This window comes from Scyliorhinus torazame, chromosome 6, assembly GCF_047496885.1.
Source record: "Scyliorhinus torazame isolate Kashiwa2021f chromosome 6, sScyTor2.1, whole genome shotgun sequence".
Lineage (NCBI taxonomy): Eukaryota > Metazoa > Chordata > Chondrichthyes > Carcharhiniformes > Scyliorhinidae > Scyliorhinus > Scyliorhinus torazame.
This window is the reverse complement of record NC_092712.1, coordinates 41,470,477-41,491,308: the sequence shown is the minus strand read 5'-3', so window position 1 is coordinate 41,491,308 and position 20,832 is coordinate 41,470,477. Positions and strand designations below refer to the sequence as shown.

At 45.0% G+C, this 20,832-nt stretch overlaps 1 long non-coding RNA gene across 2 annotated transcripts in view; it reads left to right on the top strand.

Moving 5' to 3' along the window:
• LOC140424760 (uncharacterized) overlaps positions 1–20,832 on the top strand; it is a 375,001-nt gene that overhangs the window by 322,745 nt on the left and 31,424 nt on the right. For both annotated transcript variants that reach the window (XR_011947682.1, XR_011947681.1), the window contains 2 exons: positions 2,388–2,637; positions 14,033–14,090. This is a non-coding gene — a long non-coding RNA (uncharacterized lncRNA). The remainder of the gene's footprint in view (positions 1–2,387; positions 2,638–14,032; positions 14,091–20,832) is intronic.

Below are 20,832 nucleotides of genomic sequence, written 5' to 3'. Positions count from 1 at the left end.
CAACATTAAATGCATTTGGCTTGTCCCTGAAGTTTATCAGATGAAGTTTAAGACTATAAGAAAGACCTGATCAAACTTCTGAGGAGTTGGCAAGAGAAAAAAAAGTATATTCTGTGGAATCAACAGTTCAGGGTACTGAATTTAGAAAGTGTAAGGGAGGTTATGATCATGGAAGAATTTAGAAATAGCATTCCCCTAACCATCAAGAATATTTGGATGAAAGACAAAATAAAAAGATCAGGGAAACTCCTGTTTTAACGGATACGAATGATATTTCCCACAGATGAGTGTAGGAAAAGGGTCAAATGGGAAATCAGCGACGAAATTGGAGATATAGAAAAACGTATTAATGGTAAAAGTGTTAGTAACAAGGGACAAGCTGGTAAAAGTGTTAGTAACAAGGGGCAAGCTGGTAAAAGTGTCAGTAACAAGGGGCAAGCTGAAGGTCAACCAATCTACTAAAGACGGAAATATGGAAGGCAGAGGCGAAGGAAGGCAAGTGGTTTGTTACCATTGTAACCAGGCTGCACACGCAAGATCAGACAGTTGGAAGTTAAAGAGGGGACCAATTGCAGTGGTAGGAACGCAGAGGAGTTCACAGTAACTTCATTGCAATGTTAATGTAAGCCTACTTGTGACAATAAAGATTATTATTAAGCAGATGTGTTGTGGACTCTGAGACCCAAGATAGGACTGTAGCCATTGGATAGGCGAAAAAAAAAAATAGTCAGCATTAGCCAGAGAGGTAGGGATGTGTTCACAACCTACCCAATGGAGCTCTGAAGGGCAGGTTACAGAGATGTTTAAAGATTTTGGGCGGGATTCTCCGCTAACCAGCGGGGCAGGCCATACTGGCACGAAGGAGTGGCGTGAGCCACTCCGGCATCGTGCCGCCTGGAAAATGGGCTGCCACTCGGCCCATCGTGGAGCGGAGAATCGCCGGGGGGGGGGTGCCGCCGGCAACGGCCTCCGACCGGCGCGGCGCGATTCCCGCCCCCGCCAAAAAAAACGGCGCCGGAGAATTCGGCAGCCGGTGGCGGGGCGGGATTCACGCCGCCACCCCCCCCCCCCCCCAAGCGATTCTCTGACCCAGTGGGGGATCGGAGAATCGGAGAATCCCGCCCCGTATATCTGAAGGAAAAACATATTACTGTTTCTCAGGAAGAGCAGGCAAAACGGCAGCACAGTGGTTAGCACTGTTGCTTCACAGCACCAAGGATCCGGGTTCGATTGCCGGCTTGGGTCACTATCTGTGCGGAGTCTGCACGTTCTCCACATGTCTGCGTGGGTTTCCTCTGGGCTCTCCGGTTTCCTCCCACAAAGTCCCGAAAGACATGCTGTTCGGTGAATTGGATATTCTGAATTCTCCCTCTGTGTATCCGAACAGGTGTCGGAATGTGGCAACTAGGGGATTTTCACAGTAACTTCATTGCAGTGTTAATGTAAGTCTACTTGTGACACTAATAAAGATTATTATAACTTTTAAGATCTAAAGAATGACAGCGGCGAGCCAGTCATTGATGTTACAGGATAGTGCCATCTACTGTCCAGAAAGGTTGTTGCAGGATAAAGTGTTAGTGGAATCCACAGGCGAGGGGGAGCGGTTAGGTCTATGTCATCACATTAAATACATTTTAAAAGTGATTTGGATACAGGAGAGTTGATTGTTTGGGTGATACTGAAATTGTCCACTGCATGGGTTCAGTTCATTCCTGGGAATGATACCGGCTGGATTGCAAATATTGAGTATGCCTGCTGTAGTAGAGCAGCTTGTTGAGACACAATCAGCCGAGGCTTTACAGAAAGAGCATCCTGATGATTGTTTCCAGATTTTGTAGCGACGTAGTCGCAGACACACAAATTTAAACAGCAAGTGGAAGAATCTAAAAGACAGGGGAAGGATACTGAAAGTTACTCAGGAAGAAAAGATGAGAGGGAAAGAGGATGAGATGTTTGGTTCCTTGACGTCAGAGGAGTTAAAGACTTAAAGACAGCTTATTCTGAAACAGACGCAGAATACATTTCCAAGTCAGGGTGGTGAGTGACTTGGAGGGGAGCCTCCAGGTGGTGGGGTTCCCAGATATCTGCTGCTCTTGTCCTTCTGGATGATAGTGGTCATGGGTTTGGAAGATGTGCTCTAATTCAGAGGGCACTCTGAAATCCTATTGTCCACTTTAGTACACTGTGTGCTCTATATTTCAATCTGTTCACTCTAATTCATCGTCTGCATTCTATTGCGGAATGCGCTCTGTGTTTCAGAGTGTGTGCTTTGTTTTGGAGCGCTGCTGCAATTCATAACGTGTGTTGTAATTCATAGTCGCCCAATTCTGATTGTGTGGTCTATTTTAGTTAGTGATCTAATTTAGAGTTTCCTCTCTATTTGGCAGAGCGGCGAGAACGCACAGCTTTTCGACAGGGGAGAACGCGGGTCACAGTTTCAAGGACTTAAAGCAACACCAGCTGGCATATAGTGAGCAAGCGGCAAGGTTTTTTAATGGTGCAAGAAGAAAGATGGAGATAGGGAACTGCGACAGCTTAAAGCAGAGTGAGAAGGATGGAAGCGTAGCAAGAGCGTTCAGTCTGAAGACAGACCCAACTCTTAAACAAAAAACTATGCCTAACATCGCAGATAAACTGGTAAGTGATTATTTGGTGTTTGTGTTGCTTATTTTTCTAGTTTTTCTTTGATAACTCATGTCAGTTATTAGTAATTGTAAGGTTTCATTGGTATTTGGACTCTTTACTAGCAATAATAGAGCTTATTGGGGTATTGGGATATAGTAATTAGAAATTAAGTTGGAAAATATATTATTTAACACGCAATAATGTTGACAGGATAGGAGACGTGGTGTGACTGCAGCATGCGGGAATCCCTTTGACGCCGGTGTAATCCAGGGGTAACGCATCTGCAGTAGGTTTCTGCGATGTGAGGAGCTTCGGCCCAGTCACTGAGATGGAGGCCGAGCTGCAGACACTGCGGCAAGTCAGGGAAGGGCAGAGTTACCTGGACATTTTATTCCAGAAGGTGGTCACGCCCCTTATGCTGATTTGGTCAGTGGTCAGATAAAGGAGGGATTTTCTTTTTATTTGTCAGGTGATGTAAGCCTCACTGGGAAGGCTTGCATTTGTTGCCCAACCCTAACTGCCCTTGAATTAACTGGCTTGTCAGGTCTATTTCAGAGGGCAGCTAAGTGTCAACCACAGTGTTGAGGATCTGCATTGGCAGGTAGGCCAGACCGGGTAAGGACAGCAGATTTCCTTCACTAAAGGACAATAGTGAATCAGATGGGTTTTTGCAACAATCGATAATAGTTTCATCGTCAAGATTGCTGAGACTATCTTTACAATTCCATATTTATTAATTGAATTTAATTCAAATTCCACCATCTGCCATGGTGGGTTTTGCATCTGTGTCCATCGAGCATTAGGGGGTCTCCGGATTATTATTCCAGTCACATTATAAATACGCCACCATCTCCCCGAGATGCGATCTCGAGGTGAGGCAGGTAAGGCGACCCAGTAGATCAAAGTGGAGCAGCCTCATCCATTTAGAGTTCTTGCAGCTTATTGCATGAAAGGAGCAGCTGCAGGTTGGATATGTTGCCTGACCATGGCACCATGATAAAGGAGGCCATTTAAGCTGGGGGAATGAACAGGAATATTGGGGTACAGTAGTCAGAGGGCTGGACACAATCGTTCTCCAGCTGAGAGCCTGAATTCAGATGGCTGGGTGGCCAGAGTTCAGGACATGTGCTAAGGGTTGGAGAGGAACTTACAGTGGTAGATGGTAGGATCTGGTGGCCGTGGTCCTTGTTGGTAGCAATGACATACCTAGGATTAGCAAAGAGGTTCTAGTTGGGGATTATGTGCATCTAAGTGGCCAAATTAAAAAGCAGAACCTCAAAGGTAATAATCATCTGAGCCATGAACAAACTGTCGTAGGGTAAATAGGATTAGAGAGCTGAGTGAGTGGCTGAAAGACTGGTGAGGGAGAAATAGGTTTTGATCCATGGGGTACTGCCACCTGTACTGGGGCAATGTGGTTGACTCTTGAGTGCCCTCAGGGATGGGCAATAAATGCTGGCCAGCCAGCAACGCCCACATCCAATGAATGAATTTTTTTAAAGTGGAAGTTGTACCTTTGGGACAGCCGTTAACTGAACTGTGTTGGGTCCAGTGTTTTGGCAAGTTGTATAACTAGGGTGGGAGAGAGGGCCTTCAAATAACGTGAGGAAGAGATCATGCGAGAGGAGATATGGTAAATCAAAGGGAAACAACAAGGTAATAGAGCAGGTTGATGATTTGAGTAATGACAACTAGGGTGCGGCAGAGAGTCCAAATTTAAGAGTGGACCAGCAGATAAGGCCAGCGACTGCAAAAATGGTAAAAAGGCAGAATTAAAGGCTCTATATCTTAATGCACACAGCATTCAGACCAAGATTAACAAATTGTTAGCACAGGTAGAAATAAGTAAGTATGACCTGATCGCCAATACAGCAACATGCGGTTGCAGGGTGACCAAGGCTGGGACTTGAATATTGAAGGATATTTGACATTTCGGAAAAATAGGAAGGAAGGAAAAAGTGGTGGGGGAGCTCTGTGAATGAAGGTAGAAGACAGAGATTACCTTGGCTCAAAAGAGCTAAATGAAGATTAAACAAAATCAAATCAAATCAAATAAATAAAGAGAATGAGTCTGGGTAGAGATAAGAAATAGTAAAGGCAAAAAGTCACTTAGTGAGTAGTTTATAGGCCTCCTGACAATATTACACAGGATAGGATATACAGGAAAAAAATAAATGGGAAAGAAGTGTTACAATAACCAGGCATGACTTTATTCTACAGGCAGATTGGGTAAATCAGATTGGCAAAGGTAGCTCAGACCATGTTCGTAGAGTGCATTTGGAATATTGAGCAGTACATTTGAGAGCTAACCAGCGAGAAGACTGTTGTGAGCCTGGTAATGAGTAATGAGGCAAGAATAATCAATAACTTCAGAGCAAAGGAGCTTCTAGGCAACAATGATCACAACATGATATAATTTCATGTTCAGTTAGAAGGGGAGAAGTGAGTCACAGACTACTGTTTTAAACCTGAAAAATAAGGCTAATTTTAAGGGTATGAAAGCTGATGAAGCTAGAGTGAATCAAGAAATTATGTTAAAAAATAAGACCGAGAAGATACAGTGGCAGACTTTTGATGAGATATCTAATAACTCAGTGGTTAGCACTGCTGCCTCACGGCACCAGGGACATGTGTACGATTCTGACCTTGGGAGAGTGTCCGTGTGGAGTTTACACATTCTCTCAGTGTCTGAGCGGGTTCCTCCGGGTGCTCCAATTTCCTCCCACAGTCCAAAGATGTGCCGGTTAGGTGGATTGGCCATGATAAATTGCCCTGAGTGTCCAAAGGTTAGGTGGGGTCAGGGGAATAGGGCTGGGGAGTGGGCCGAGATAGGGTGCTCTTTCAGCGGGTTGGTGCAGACTCGATGGGCCGAATGGCCTCCTTCTGCACTGCAGGGATTCTATGATTCTGAAGATTTATCCCAGTGAGAGCAAAATGCTCTTTGAGAAGGCATGCATCATCTATGGCTGAATAAGGGAGTGGAGGATAGTGTCAAATTGAAAGAAACACTGTTCAAATCTGCAAGGATTGATGGTAGGTCAGAGGATTGGTGAAATTATGAGAACGAGCACAAAATTATTGAAAAAAGATGGAGAAATAAGCTTATGAGAGAAAGCTGACTTGTAATATAAAACGATTATTTAAAATAGGAAAAGAGTAACGAATGATACTGTTAGTCCTCCAGAGAGTCAGTCTGGGAAATTGATAATGAAAAACAAGAAAGTGGCAGCGGCGTTGAACAGGGATTTTCTGTCTGTCTTCACTGTAGAAGACATACAAAACTTCCCAAAGATATTTGAAAATCAAGATGTGATTGGGAAGGAGGAACGTAACATAATTGCCATCACGAGGGAAAAGGTGCTGGGCAAACTAATAGACTTAAAGATTGACAATGAACTAATAACTAATAGATTTAAAAATTGAGTCCCACCTGATGAAGGAGCAGTGCTTCGAAAGCTAGTGATTCCAAACAAACCTGGTGGACTTTAATCTGGTTTTGTAAGACTTATTACTGTGCCCACCCCAGTCCAATGCCAGCATCTCCACACCATGATCAGAAGATAGTGAATGTCACTCCTTTATTCAAGAAAGGATGGGGACAGAAAACAGCACGATAGCATAGTGGTTAGCACAATTGCTTCACAGCTCCAGGGTCCTAGGTTCGATTCCCGGCTTGGGTCACTGTCTGTGCGGAGTCTGCACGTTCTCCTCGTGTGTGCGTGGGTTTCCTCCGGGTGCTCCGGTTTCCTCCCACAGTCCAAAGACGTGCAGGTTAGATGAATTAACCGAAGCAAGGAGTCAGGAGGGCTAGAAGGGGTCACGAAAAGTCATTGGCAAATAGGGTTAAGGAAAATCCCAAGGCTTTTTACACGTACATAAAAAGCAAGAGGGTAGCCAGGGAAAGGGTTGGCCCACTGAAGGATAGGCAAGGGAATCTATGTGTGGAGCCAGAGGAAATGGGTGAGGTACTAAATGAATACTTTGCATCTGTATTCACCAAAGAGAAGAAATTGGTAGATGTTGAGTCTGGAGAAGGGTGTGTGTCGATAACCTGGGTCACATTGAGATCCAAAAAGACGAGGTGTTGGGTGTCTTAAAAAATATTAAGGTAGATAAGTCCCCAGGGCCTGATGGGATCTACCCCAGAATACTGAAGGAGGCTGGAGAGGAAATTGCTGAGGCCTTGACAGAAATCTTTGGATCCTTCAGGGGATGTCCCGGAGGACTGGAGAATAGCCAATGTTGTTCCTCTGTTTAAGAAGGGTAGCAAGGATAATCCCGGGAACTACAGGCCGGTGAGCCTTACTTCAGTGGTAGGGAAATTACTGGAGAGAATTCTTCGAGACAGGATCTACTCCTATTTGGAAGCAAATGGACGTATTAGTGAGAGGCAGCACGGTTTTGTGAAGGGAAGGTCGTGTCTCACTAACTTGATAGAGTTTTTCGAGGAGGTCACTAAGATGATTGATGCAGGTAGGGCAGTGGATGTTGTCTATATGGACTTCAGTAAGGCCTTTGACAAGGTCCCTCATGGTAGACTAGTACAAAAGGTGAAGTCACACGGGATCAGGGGTGAGCTGGCAAGGTGGATACAGAACTGGTTAGGCCATAGAAGGCAGAGAGTAGCAATGGAAGGATGCTTTTCTAATTGGAGGGATGTGACCAGTGGTGTTCCACAGGGATCAGTGCTGGGACCTTTGCTCTTTGTAGTATATATAAATGATTTGGAGGAAAATGTAACTGGTCTGATTAGTAAGTATGCAGACGACACAAAGGTTGGTGGAATTGCGGATAGCGATGAGGACTGTCGGAGGATACAGCAGGATTTAGATTGTTTGGAGACTTGGGCGGAGAGATGGCAGATGGAGTTTAATCCGGACAAATGTGAGGTAATGCATTTTGGAAGGTCTAATGCAGGTAGGGAATATACAGTGAATGGTAGAACCCTCAAGAGTATTGAAAGTCAAAGAGATCTAGGAGTACAGGTCCACAGGTCATTGAAAGGGGCAACACAGGTGGAGAAGGTAGTCAAGAAGGCATACGGCATGCTTGCCTTCATTGGCCGGGGCATTGAGTATAAGAATTGGCAAGTCATATTGCAGCTGTATAGAACCTTAGTTAGGCCACACTTGGAGTATAGTGTTCAATTCTGGTCGCCACACTACCAGAAGGATGTGGAGGCTTTAGAGAGGGTGCAGAAGAGATTTACCAGAATGTTGCCTGGTATGGAGGGCATTAGCTATGAAGAGCGGTTGAATAAACTCGGTTTGTTCTCACTGGAACGAAGGAGGTCGAGGGGCGACCTGATAGAGGTCTACAAAATTATGAGGGGCATAGACAGAGTGGATAGTCAGAGGCTTTTCCCAGGGTAGAGGGGTCAATTACTAGGGGGCATAGGTTTAAGGTGAGAGGGGCAACGTTTAGAGTAGATGTACGAGGCAAGTTTTTTACGCAGAGGGTAGTGGGTGCCTGGAACTCGCTACCGGAGGAGGTGGTGGAAGCAGGGACGATAGTGACATTTAAGGGGCATCTTGACAAATACATGAATAGGATGGGAATAGAGGGATACGGACCCAGGAAGTGTAGGAGATTGTAGTTCAGTCGGGCAGCATGGTCGGCACGGGCTTGGAGGGCCGAAGGGCCTGTTCCTGTGCTGTACATTTCTTTGTTCTTTGTTTGTTTGTTGAATTGGCCACGCTAAATTGCCCTTAGTGTTGGGTGGGGTTACTGGGTTATGGGGATAGGGTGGAGGTGTGGGCTTGGGTAGGGTGCTCTTTCAAAGAGCCGATGCAGACTCGATGGGCCGAATGGCCTCCTTCTGAACTGTAAATTCTATGAAAACTCTAGTTCAGTTAGTCTAACATCTATCATAGGGAAATTGCTGGAATCCATTATCAAGGAGGTTATCACAGGGTATTTCCTGAATCATAATTTGATCAGAAAGTATCCACATATGTTTGTGAAAATAAACCATGTTTAACAAATTTATTTGGGGTTTTGAGGAAATAACAGACAAGAAGCAGATAGTAATAATTCAGCTCCAGGTTTCCCAACTATCCTGTCAAACAAAGTTTCTGCTCCACTGAATGAGTTCAGTTCCATGTTTTCCACCTCTCCTTTGAGGCTTCTTTTGTCTTAAAAGTGTTTACACAAACTCTGAGGTCCAGCCACCGATTTCCGCAATAATTTCAAATCATGTCTCACAAACTGTAGTGAGATCTCACAGAGCTTAGAAATGCTTCGGATATCTTTCTGGCCTCTCATGATCCAATTTCTTTTCAACACTTTGCGACTTTGCTGAACAGCATCCTGTCCTCATACCAGTTTCCTCTGTTCCTTTATCATCAGACTTCTTGGAAACGTCTCTTCATTCCACAAGTTTCCTTAATGAGCTGTCCTTTAGGTTTCTCCACTTTTCTTAACCATTACTCCATAGTATGGCTGTTCATCCAACAAAGCTGAGAGAGATGGTCCCTCTCTAGCTTCCTGTAACCAAAACAGCCTCCCCAAACAGGTGCCGGAATGTGGCGACTAGGGGCTTTTCACAGTAACTTCATTGAAGCCTACTCGTGACAATAAGCGATTTTCATTTCATTTCATGAATTCAACTAAAACAGTCACAAAAGCTTTACTACCTTAAAGGTGCCTGCTAAGCAACAACTTGTCCCCTCTCCCAGCTTGTTTATTTTTCACGCTGTGTAAGCACAATAGAAGGACAGTTTGAAATGACCAAACCCTCACGCACGTAAACACCTTTGTCTATCATGAATTTTATTCGAGGTTTACTCTTCTTACACTGCTCCTTATATTGAATTAAACAGCACGGTAGCACAGTGGTTAGCACAGTTGCTTCACAGCGCCAAGGTCCCAGGTTCGATTCCCGGCTTGGGTCACTGTCTGTGCGGAGTCTGCACATTCTCCCCGTGTCTGCGTGGGTTTCCTCCGGGTGCTCCGGTTTCCTCCCACAGTCCAAAGATGTGCGGGTTAGGTGGATTGGCCATGCTAAATTGCCCTTAGTGTTCAAAAAGGTTAGGTAGGGTTATTGGGTTATGTGGATGTAGTTGACTGAAGTAGGGAGCTCTTTCCAAGGCTTGGTGCAGACCCGATGGGCCGAATGGCCTCCTTCTGCATTGTAAATTCTATGATTCTATGAAATCCATACCTTTTTTCTAATATTTAACAATACAAATATAGCTTATCTAAAACTACCCCTGCTTCCCTGATCATGGGCAAAAATTTGGCAGATGGAGTATAATGTGGGAAAATGTGAACTTGTCCACTTTAGCAGAAAGAATAGAAAAACAGTATAACATTTAAATGGATGGAGATTGCAGTGGTTAAGAGGGAGAAGCCCATCCTTGTGTATAAATCACAGACGGTGAATATGTAGCTACAGCAGGTCGTGAGAAAGGCAAATGGAATGTTGTTGTTCATTGCAGGGGGATATGGAATTTAAAACTAGGGAAGTTTTACTGAAGCTGTACAGAGCCTTGGTGAGACTGGATCTGGAATACTGAGCACAGTTTTGATCTCCTTATTTGACAACTGGACATAACTGTGTGAGAAACTGTTCGGAGAATGTGCGTTTGACAAATACTTGGGATGAATGACTTTTCTGATGAAAACATTGAAAATTTGGCCTCAGATTAAGGGGTGCGGACTTGGACTCAGTGTGCACGCTCTAATTTAGAGTGTGCTCTTATTGCAATCTTCAGCAGCACCTAGAGGAAAGTGCAAGAGGAGATTGAAAACAGTGCGAGATTGCAGGGAGAAAGCCGAGTGTGAGCTCGGAGGTTGGAGCTCCTGAGGTGACGTCAGGGTTCAAAAGTGAGGCAGGGAAAGTTTAAGCAGCTGAATGGGCGAGTGCTGCTCTTTTTCCTCACACAGGAAAGAGTACCCTACCTAGACCCACGCCTCGACCTTATCCACGTAACCCAGTAACCACAGCGAAACGTTTGGACACTGATGGGCAATTTAGCATGGTCAATCCACCTAACCTGCACAATTTTGGACTGTGGGTGGAAACTAGAGCACCCGGAGGAAACTCACACAGAACACAGGGAGAAATGCAAATTCCACACAGTCACCCGAGGCCGGAATTGAACCCTGGTCCCTGGCACTGTGACGCATCAGTGCTAACCACTGTGTCACCATGTACTAATCAGAGCAGAAAGAGCAGGATATATCAGATGAATAGGTGGCTGAAGTGATGGTAGAAGGGGGAGGGTTTCAAATTAATGGGTTATTGGGACTGGTTCTGGTGGAGGTGGGACCTGTGCAAATTGGACGGGTTACACCTGGGCAGGCCCGAGACTGATGTCTGGGGCGAGGATTTGCTAGATTGGTTGGGGAGGGTTGAAACTAAATGGCAGGGGACGGGAACCTATGCAAGGAGTCAGAGGAGGAGGAATCAAGGACAAGAACAAAAGATAGGCAGAAGATAATAAGAAAAGTGAGAGGCAGAGAAATCAAGGGCCAGAATTAAATAGGCCCACAGTGAAAAATAATGGCAACGGGCCAAGGATTGTTAAAGAACATGCCTTAAGGCTTTGTGCCTTAATGCGCGGAGCATTCACAATTCAGTGGATACAACATTGCGTAAATAGATGTAAATGAGTACGATGTAGTTGGGAGACATGGCTGAAGGTTACCAGGGTTTGGAACTAAACATCCATGGGTATTCAGTATTTAGGAAGGACAGAAAAAAGGAATAGGCGGTAGAGTTGCATTGCTGGTTAAAGAGGAAATTAATAGTGGGGAAGGATATTAGCACCAAAGATGTGGCATCTGTATGAGTTGAGTTGAGAAACACTAAGTGGCAAAAAATGTTTGTGGGGGGTGTATATCGATCCTCAAACTGTGGAGATGATGTTGGGGATGGCATTAAGCAGGAAATTAGAGACGCATGCAATAAAGGAACATCTGTATTATGTGGGTGACTTTAATCTGCATATAGATTGGGCTAATCAAATTAGTAACAATACCATAGAGGAGGAATTCTTGGAGTGTATAAAGGACAGTTTACTGGACTAATACGTTGAGAAACAAACTAGAGAACAGGTCATCCTAGACTGGGTACTGTGTAATGAGAACGGAATCATTGGCAAAATGAAAAAGGAACAATTGACAATCTAGTTGTGTGAGGACCCTTGGGGATGAACGACTATAATATGATAGAAGTCTTCATCAAGATGGGAAGTTACATAGTTAATTTTGAGACTAGAGTCCTGAATCTAAATAAAGGAAACTACGATGGTATGAGGTGCGAGTTGGCTATGATGGATTGAAGAGCGTTATTTAAAAGATAGACCATGGAAAACATTCAAAGAGCGCATTCGTGAACTGCAACAATTGTTCATTCCTGTCTGGTGCAAAAAATGAAATGGGAAAGGTGACCAAACCATATCTTACAAGGGAAATTAGAGATAACATTAGATCCAAGTAAGAGGCATACAAATTGGACAGGATAAACAGCAGACCCGAGGATTGGTTGCAATTTAGAATTCAGCAAAGGAGGAGGAAGAAATTGATTAAGAAGGGGAAAATACAAATATAGGAGTAAGCTTTGAGGGAATATTAAAACTGACTAAAAGCTTCTATAGTATTTGAAGAGAAATAGATTGATGAAGACAAATGTCGGTCCCTTACAGTCAGAAACAGGGAACTTTACAATGGGGAACAAAGAAATGGCTGGCCAACTAACTACATATTTAGTTCTGACTTCATGAAGGAGAGCAAAAATTATTTTTTGTATAAATTTGAAAAAATGAAAATCGCTTATTGTCACAAGTAGGCTTCAATGAAGTTACTGTGAAAAGCCCCTAGTCGCCGTATTCCGGCGCCTGTTCGGGGAGGCTGGTACGGGAATTGAACCGTGCTGCTGGCCTGCCTTGGTCTGCTTTAAAAGCCAGCAATTTAGCCCAGTGAGCTAAACCAGCTCCTGGTTTTAGAATACCCAATTTAGAATTTAGAATACCCAATTCTTTTTTTCCAATTAAGGGGCAATTTCGCGTGGCCAATCCACATACCCTGCACATCTTTGGGTTGTGGGGCGAAACCCACGCAAACACGGGGAGAATGTGCAAACTCCACACAGCCAGTGACCCAGAGCTGGGATCGAACCAGGGACCTCGGCGCCATGAGGCTGCAGGACTAACCCACTGCGCCATCGTGCTGCCCAGGAGAGCAAAAATAACATACCAGAAATGTTGGGGAACACAGGGTTTAGTGAGAGGGAGGGACTGAAGGAAATCATTATTAGTAAGGAAAAGGTGTTGAGGAAATTGACAGAATTGAAGGGCGATAAATCCCCAGGGCCTGATCAACTACGTCCCAGAGTACCTAAGTAAGTGGCCCTAAAATTAGTGGATGCATTGGTGATCACATTCCAAGATTCTATAGACTCTGGAACAGTTGCTACAGATTGGAGGGTAGCTGATGTAATTCCACCATTTAAAAAGGGAGGTCGAGAGAAAACAGAAAATTTTGGACCAGTAGCCTGACATCAGTAGTGGGGAAAATTTGAGAATCCATTATCAAAGATTTAATAACGGAGCACTTGGAAAACAATGGCAGGATCGGACAGAGTAGGCATGGATTTGCGGAAGGGAAATCATGCTTGACAAATCTACTGGAATTCTTTGAGGATATAACTATTAGAGTTGATGAGGAGGAGCCAGTGGATGTGGTTTTGTTTGGACTTTCAGAATGATTTTGACCAAATCCCACGTGCAAAGACCCCGTGTAAAATTAAAGCTCATGGGATTGGGGGTAATGTGTTGAGATGGATAGAAAACTGGTTGGCAGACAAAAAACAAGTGGCAGGTAGTGACTAGTGGGGTACAACATGGATCAATATCCAGGACCCCAGCTATTCGCAATATATATCAATGATTTAGTAAGTAAAGTCAAAAGCAATCTCCATAGTCCCAGATGACCACAGACCCCTTTGAGGGGGAGAGCTGACTGGTGGCGATTTATCCCGAGGATCACCAAACCAAGGCGGTTCAAGAAGGCAATTCACCACCACCTTCTGAAGGGCAACTAGGGACGGGCAATAAATTCTGGCCTAACCAGTGACGCCCACATCCTGTAAATGAATAACAAGAAACTTCAGATGAGAGGCAAGGTTGAGAAGGTGGGGCCTTCAGGAATAACCTCAGCTGGTACGGGAATAGAACCTGCACTGTCGGCCTCGCTCTGCATCACAGACCAGCTGTCCAGCCAACTGAGCTAAATCGAGCAGGCTTGACGGGCTGAATGGCCTAACCCTGCTCCTATTTTCTATGTTTGTTTTTCAGGCCAGTTATGTTATTGTTTGAACCAAAACATGCTCCACCTGAAGTCAGCACCAGGATTGAGTCTTTTCTAACTTATTTGTGCTTTTTCTTACTTTTTGACACTGTAGCAATTGGTTTCTGCTCTCGTACAGCGGAGGAAGTTGGCGTGAATCTGCTGAATATCCAGTAAGTTGTCAAGGTGTCTTCTCCAAACTTTTAAAGTTGCTCTGGAATATTTGTTAAGATGAATAAACATCGAAGAGAAAATAAATAATTGACTTGGGCGGAGAGATGGCAGATGAAGTTTAATCCGGACAAATGTGAAGTAATGCATTTTGGAAGGTCTAATAGAGGTAGGGAATATACAGTGAATGGTAGGACCCTCAAGAGTATCGACAGTCAGAGAAATCTAGGTATACAGGTGTGTTGGCTTCCATTAACAGGGGGATTGAGTTTAAGAGCAGTGAGGTTTTGCTGCAGCTTTATAAAACTCTGGTTAGGCCACACTTGGAATATTGTGTCCAGTTCTGGTCGCCTCATTATAGGAAGGATGTGGATGCTTTGGAGAGGGTGCAGAGGATATTTACCAGGATGCTGCCTGGACTGGAGGGCATGTCTTATGAAGAAAGGTTGAGGGAGCTAGGGCTTTTCTCACTGGAGCGAAGAAGGAAGAGAGGTGACTTGATAGAGGTGCACAAGATGATTAGAGTCATCGACAGAGTGGATAGCCAGAGATTTTCCCCAGGGTGGAAATGGCTGTCACGAGGGGACATAATGTTAAGGTGATTGGAGGAAGGTATAAGGAAGATGTCAGAGGTCAGTTCTTTACACAGAGACTGGTGGGTGTGTGGGTGCACTGCCAGCAGAGGTTGTGGAGTCACAGTCATTAGGGACATTTAAGCGACTCTTAGACAGGCACGTGGACAGCAGTAAATTGAAGGGGTGTAGGTTAGGTTGATCTTAGATTAGGATAAATGGTCGGCACAACATCGTGGGCCGAAGTGCCTGTACTGCGCTGTACTGTTCTATGTTCTCAAAGAAAAAGGAGGGATGGGTAATGGCGGAGGAATAAGACAAGATGAGAGATTTTGTACTTTGAAAAATGGAACTGCAAATAGATTATCAACTTAGAAGGTTGCAGTAGTTAAATGCAGATGTCGAGGAAAGTCTAGAGGAAAGAGTAACCCCACGTATAAATTTTCACAGAAAAATACTTTTCACTGTACTTCGGTACATGTGACAATAAATCAAATCAAATCAAAATGAGAAATTCACAATGCAAAGGAGGCCTAGTTGCAGATATTAAAAATGATTTTTCCTAAGGTTATAAAGGTGCAAGAGAGATAAGAAAAGTTAAATGTTTTCATTGTAATAAAGTTTGGACACACAAGGTCGCAGTGTTGAGCCCTTCAGAAAAGTACAGGGAAGACAGACTCTTTGAAAAAAGCAGGAGGTTTATTAAAGTGGGAAAAAAACTATGGTTGCAACTGAAGAGATGCAAAAGAGTATGCAGCTTGTTCAGAGGTTGATTGATAAGAAGATATCAGGGGCTGGATCCTCCGGTTGACGACGCCGAAATCACGTTTGGCGATCGGCCTGAGAATCAAAGTTCCCGACCAAATCAGGCTCAGCGCCGCTTTCACGATGCTCCCCCCCCCCCCAAAGTGCGCCACATATCGACCCTGAGGCCTGCTCCCTATGCTCCGCCCCCGACTGGCCGAGTTCCCGACTGCGTGGGTCTCTCATGGTCTCATCCGTCGGGAATTCGGCGTGGCGGCTGCGGACAAAGTCCAGCACCGCCACAGTTGGGGGAGGGCCGATCCGCGGGTGGGGAGACTTCATCAGGCACTGGGGGCACTGTGGTGGAGGTGGTCCAGGGCACGTGAGCCAGTTGAAGGGGGGGCTGTTTCGCGGGCCGGGTCCGCAAGTGGCCACCGCCATGTTGCACGGTGCGGATGCTGCAGGCTGCTGCCGTGCGCATGCGCGGCCATGGAACCGGCAATTCTCCGGGCTGTATCGGCAGCTAGAGCCGGGTGCTCTACACTGCCTTCCTGCTAGCCCCCAGCAGAACAGGGAATCGGTAGCCGCTTTACGCCATTTTTTCTGGAGTAAAAAGCCACCGTTCCCACACTGGCGTGGGGACATAGCCCTAGAATCGGAGAATCCAGCCCCAGACCCTTTAAGGGTAAGGTTTACTCATCTGTATGCAGTGGCGTAGATAAGGAGGATAAGATCTTAAGGGGTACAGGGAGCAACAAGTTGGGATAAATGTGTATTTTTCCGATTGGCAGGCAGTGACTAGTGGGGTACCACAGTGATCTGTGCGAGGACCCCAACTGTTCAGATTATATATTAATGATTTGGTGGAGGGAACTAAATGTACTATCTCCAAATTTTCAGATTTGGATTTGTTTATTCGTACGTGTACCGAGTTCTGCAAACTGTCATGGGAGTGTCACTTTAAGAAATGTTTGTCTTCTCAAGTGGCTGCAGTGATGTCATTGTGTGGGTGGAGCTGGACTCTGGCTCTGCTTTTTACTTTCGTTTTGAGCTGGAAGCTGTTTTTGACTCTGAATTTTACTTTCGGTTTTCAGTTGGGGAGCTGCATCCAAACCAAGCAGGTGTACTTTGGTCTCTCTCTCTGCATGCTAAAGAATGTCTCCAGATCACTTGATAATTTCAAAATAATACCTGTTTCTGTAAGGAATGAAAACTTACAGTTTTTGTAGGGAAAAAGGCTGTTTGGCTTATGGATGTTGTTAGGAAAGTTACTAAGGGTTACCGATAGAGTACTGTATCTTGGTGAGGGGTATCTGTGTTGATAGTTGATAAGATGTTACTGTGTGTTTATAAAATGTTAACTAGCTTCATAGAATAAACATTGTTTTGTTTAAAAATACTTAAGATCTCTGTTGCATCACACCTGGAAAGTGGGCCCTTGTGCTCCTCATAACCAAAATCTATTAAATTGTGTGGGTCAAGTGAACTCCATGATATACTTTGGTGTTCTCTAAACCTGGCCCATTATAAATTGGGGGCTCGTGGGGTAAAAGTCTATCTTTCGTGATTGGGTTGGCTTAGTGAACTTAAAGACAGTGAGGGGTGAGCATATTTGTGTTTGCTTTTCAGGTGTGGTATTCCAGTTTAAGTAGGGAGTGTGTTGTGGACAATGGCTCTTTTGGAAGTTTTTGTGGATGGAGAAGGTCACATGCAGTACCTTACGAACAGAGACTAAAAAAAGGCTTATAGATTTGGCAAAAACATTGCAGTTAACGTTACCTGACAGCATACAAAATGAAGAGGTACTTACGGCGATAGCTGAGCATTTAACATTGCCTGAGACACAGTCCGACTCATTAGAAATGGCAAAAATTCAGTTACAGACTAAGCAACGTGAACATGAAAAAGAAATAAAACAGCTTGAATACGAAATGAGGGAAATAGAAGGAATAGCCCTAGCAGAACAACAAGAAAGAGAAAGGGAAGTACAGATAAGGGAAAACGAAAAAGAGAGAGAGTTTGAACTTCAGAAAATGGCCATGAAACATGACAGTCAGTTAGAATTGGCGGATGTAAAGGGAAACATGCAGTTTGAGGATAGTGATGAGGATAAAGAGAAAGAGCCTCAGAGTCGAAGGCTTGGTGGGGATCTATTTAAATATGTTCAAGCATTGCCAAGGTATGATGAGAAGGAGGTAGAAGCCTTTTTCATTTCATTTGAGAAGGTAGCTAAACAAATGAAATGGTCACAGGACATGTGGGCATTACTGATTCAAACAAAGCTGGTAGGTAGGGCTAGTGAAGTGTTTGCATCACAATCAGAGGATGTATCTGGGACGTATGAGGTGGTGAAAAAATCCATCTTAGGTGCTTATGAACTAGTGCCTGAAGCCGACAGACAAAGGTTTAGAAATTTAGGTAAAGAACCTGGTCAAACAGACATGGAGTTTGAAAGGATTAAACAGAGTAATTTTGTTAGGTGGATAAGGACTTTGAAAATAGACCAAAAGTATGAAGCTCTCAGAGAAATTATACTTTTGGAGGAGTTTAAAAATTCAATTCCTGATGTAGTGAGAACTCATGTGAGGGAGCAGAGGGTTAAAACCGCGAGGTTAGCAGCAGAAATGGCAGATGATTATGAATTAGTTCATAAATCAAAGTTTGGTTTCCGACATCAGTTTCAGTCTGTGAGGTACAGAAACTGGGGAAACGAGAAATGCTCAAGTGGTAAAAGTAAAGGTGATCTGATGGGAGATAATAAGGAGAGTGTACCTCAGATTAAAAAAGAAAATCAGGAGGGTGGAAAAGAAATGAAAAGTTTCAGATGTTTTCACTGTAATAAACTAGGTCATGTCAAGTCACAATGTTGGTGGTTGAAGAAAAGCACTGGGAAGGCTGATGTGGTAAAACAGGATAAGACAGTGGGGTTTGTTAAAGTGGTAAAGGAAAGCCCAAGTGAAGCGAAGGAGCTGCAAAAGATTGTACAGCCTGATCAAGAGGTGATTGATAAGAAGGTGCCAGATCTCTTTAAAGAATTTACTTATGTGGGTAAATTTTACTCAGGTTTACCCGGAGGAGTAGGTATTAAAGTCACAATTTTAAGAGATAAGGGAGCTAGTCAATCATTGATGGTAAGAGATGAGGAGTTATATAGTTTGGGAGGAATATTGCCAGAAAAGGTAGTAATATGTGGAATTCAGGGTGAGAAGAGTAGTGTTCCATTATATAAGGTAAGGTTGGAAAGTCCAGTGAAGAGTGGTGAAGTGGTAGTAGGAGTAATAGAGAAACTATCTTGTCCAGGAAGTCAGTTTATCTTGGGTAATGATATAGCTGGATCGGAGTTGGGAGTGATGCCTACTGTAGTTGATAAGTCAGTGGAAAATCAGACAACTGAAGTGTTGAAGGATGGATAGTTCAATTATCAGAAACAATTTTTGATCAGATGTTTGGAAAAGAACAAGAACAGGTGGAGGATGGGGCGGATAATTTTAGTTCAGGAAAATTGGCGGAGTTACAAGTGTATATACCAGGGCCGAAATTCTCCGACCCCCGCTCGATTCTCCTGCCCGGCTGGGCCGAAGTCCCGCCGCTAAAATGCCTGTCCCGCCGGCGTAAATTAAATCACCTACCTTAACGGCGGGACAAGGCAGCGCGGGCGGGCTCCGGGGTCCTGGGGGGGGGGCGCGGGGCGATCTGGCCCCGGGGGGTGCCCCCACGGTGGCCTAGCCCGCGATCGGGGCCCACCGATCCGCGGGCGGGCCTGTGCCGTGGGGACACTCTTTCCCTTCTGCTTCTGCCACGGTCTCCACCATGGCGGAGGCAGAAGAGACTCCCTCCACTGCGCATGCGTGGGAAGCTGTCAGCGGCCGCTGACGCTCCCGCGCATGCGCTGCCCCGACATGTCATTTCCGCGCCAGCTGGCGGGGCAACAAAGGCCTTTTCCGCCATCTGGCGGGGCGGAAATTCGTCCGGCGCCGACCTAGCCCCTCAATGTTGGGGCTCGGCCCCCAAAGATGCGGAGCATTCCGCACCTTTGGGGCGGCGCGATGCCCGTCTGATTTGCGCCGTTTTGGGCGCCAGTCGGCGGACATCGCGCCGTTTCCGGAGAATTTCACCCCTGAATGTTATTACCGTAAAAATGATGTCTTGATGAGAAAATGGAGACCTTTACTAGACCTTTACAGGCGGATGAAAAGTGGGCAGAGGTTCATCAAGTGGTATTGCCGGTAGGGTATAGAAAGGGGGTGTTGTGAGTAGCACATGAGGTACCAGTGGGAGGTCATTTGGGAATATGGAAAACTCAAACTAAAATACAAAAACATTTTTATTGGCCTGGACTACATGAAGATGTAGTTAAATTTTGTTGATCATGTCACACATGTCAAGTGATAGGGAAACCTCAAGCAGTGCTAAAACCAGCGCCCTTAATATCCATTCCAGCATTTGAGGAACCTTTTAACAGTCCAGTCCAGGCAGATCATTCCAAACATGAAAAAAAAACATAGGGCAAACATAAATACTCAATGTAAATACATGGACACAGGCATCTGAAGAAGCAGACAGAGTGTAGCGCTACTCAGTAGAGAAGATATGTGAAGAGAACAGATCTGTCCATAAGTGGGTCATTTTTGAGTCTGGTAACAGCGGGGAAGAAGATGATACAAGGTTGGGTTGGAGGGTGAGCTGTGGGGAGGATGCAGAGATGCTTCAGCAGGATTTGGACAGACTGAGTGAGTGGGCAAATGCATGGCAGATGCAGTATAATTATCATAGAATTTACAGTGCAGAAGGAGGCCATTCGGCCCATCGAGTCTGTACCGGCCCTTGGAAAGAGCACCTTACCCAAGGTCAACACCTCCACCCTATCCCCATAACCCAGTAACCCCACCCAACACTAAGGGCAATTTTGGACAATAAGGGCAATTTATCATGGCCAATCCACACGGGGGGAAAGGTGGGGTCAGGGTATTGAACTTGATAATCAGCCATGATCATAATGAATGGGGGAGCAGGCACGAAGGGCCGAATGGCCTCCTCCTGCTTCTATTTTCTATGAATATTTCTAAGTCAATCTTTAATGGTGAGACATAAGAACATTCTATTTTTTCATTTGTTCTTGGGATGTGGGCGACGCAGACTGTGCCCACATTTATTTCCCATCCCGAATTGCCCTTGAGGGGGCAGTTAAGAGTCAACCATATTGCTGTGGATCTGGAATATGGGGGCGGCACAGTAGCACAGTGGTTAGCACTCTTGCTTCACAGCGCCAGGGTCCCAGGTTCGATTCCCGTCTTGGGTCACTGTCTGTGCGGAGTTTGCACGTTCTCCCCTTGTGTGCGTGGGTTTCCTCCGGGCGCTCCCGATTCCTCCCACAAGTCCCGAAAGACGTGCTGTTAGGTAATTTTGACATTCTGAATTCTCCCTCCGT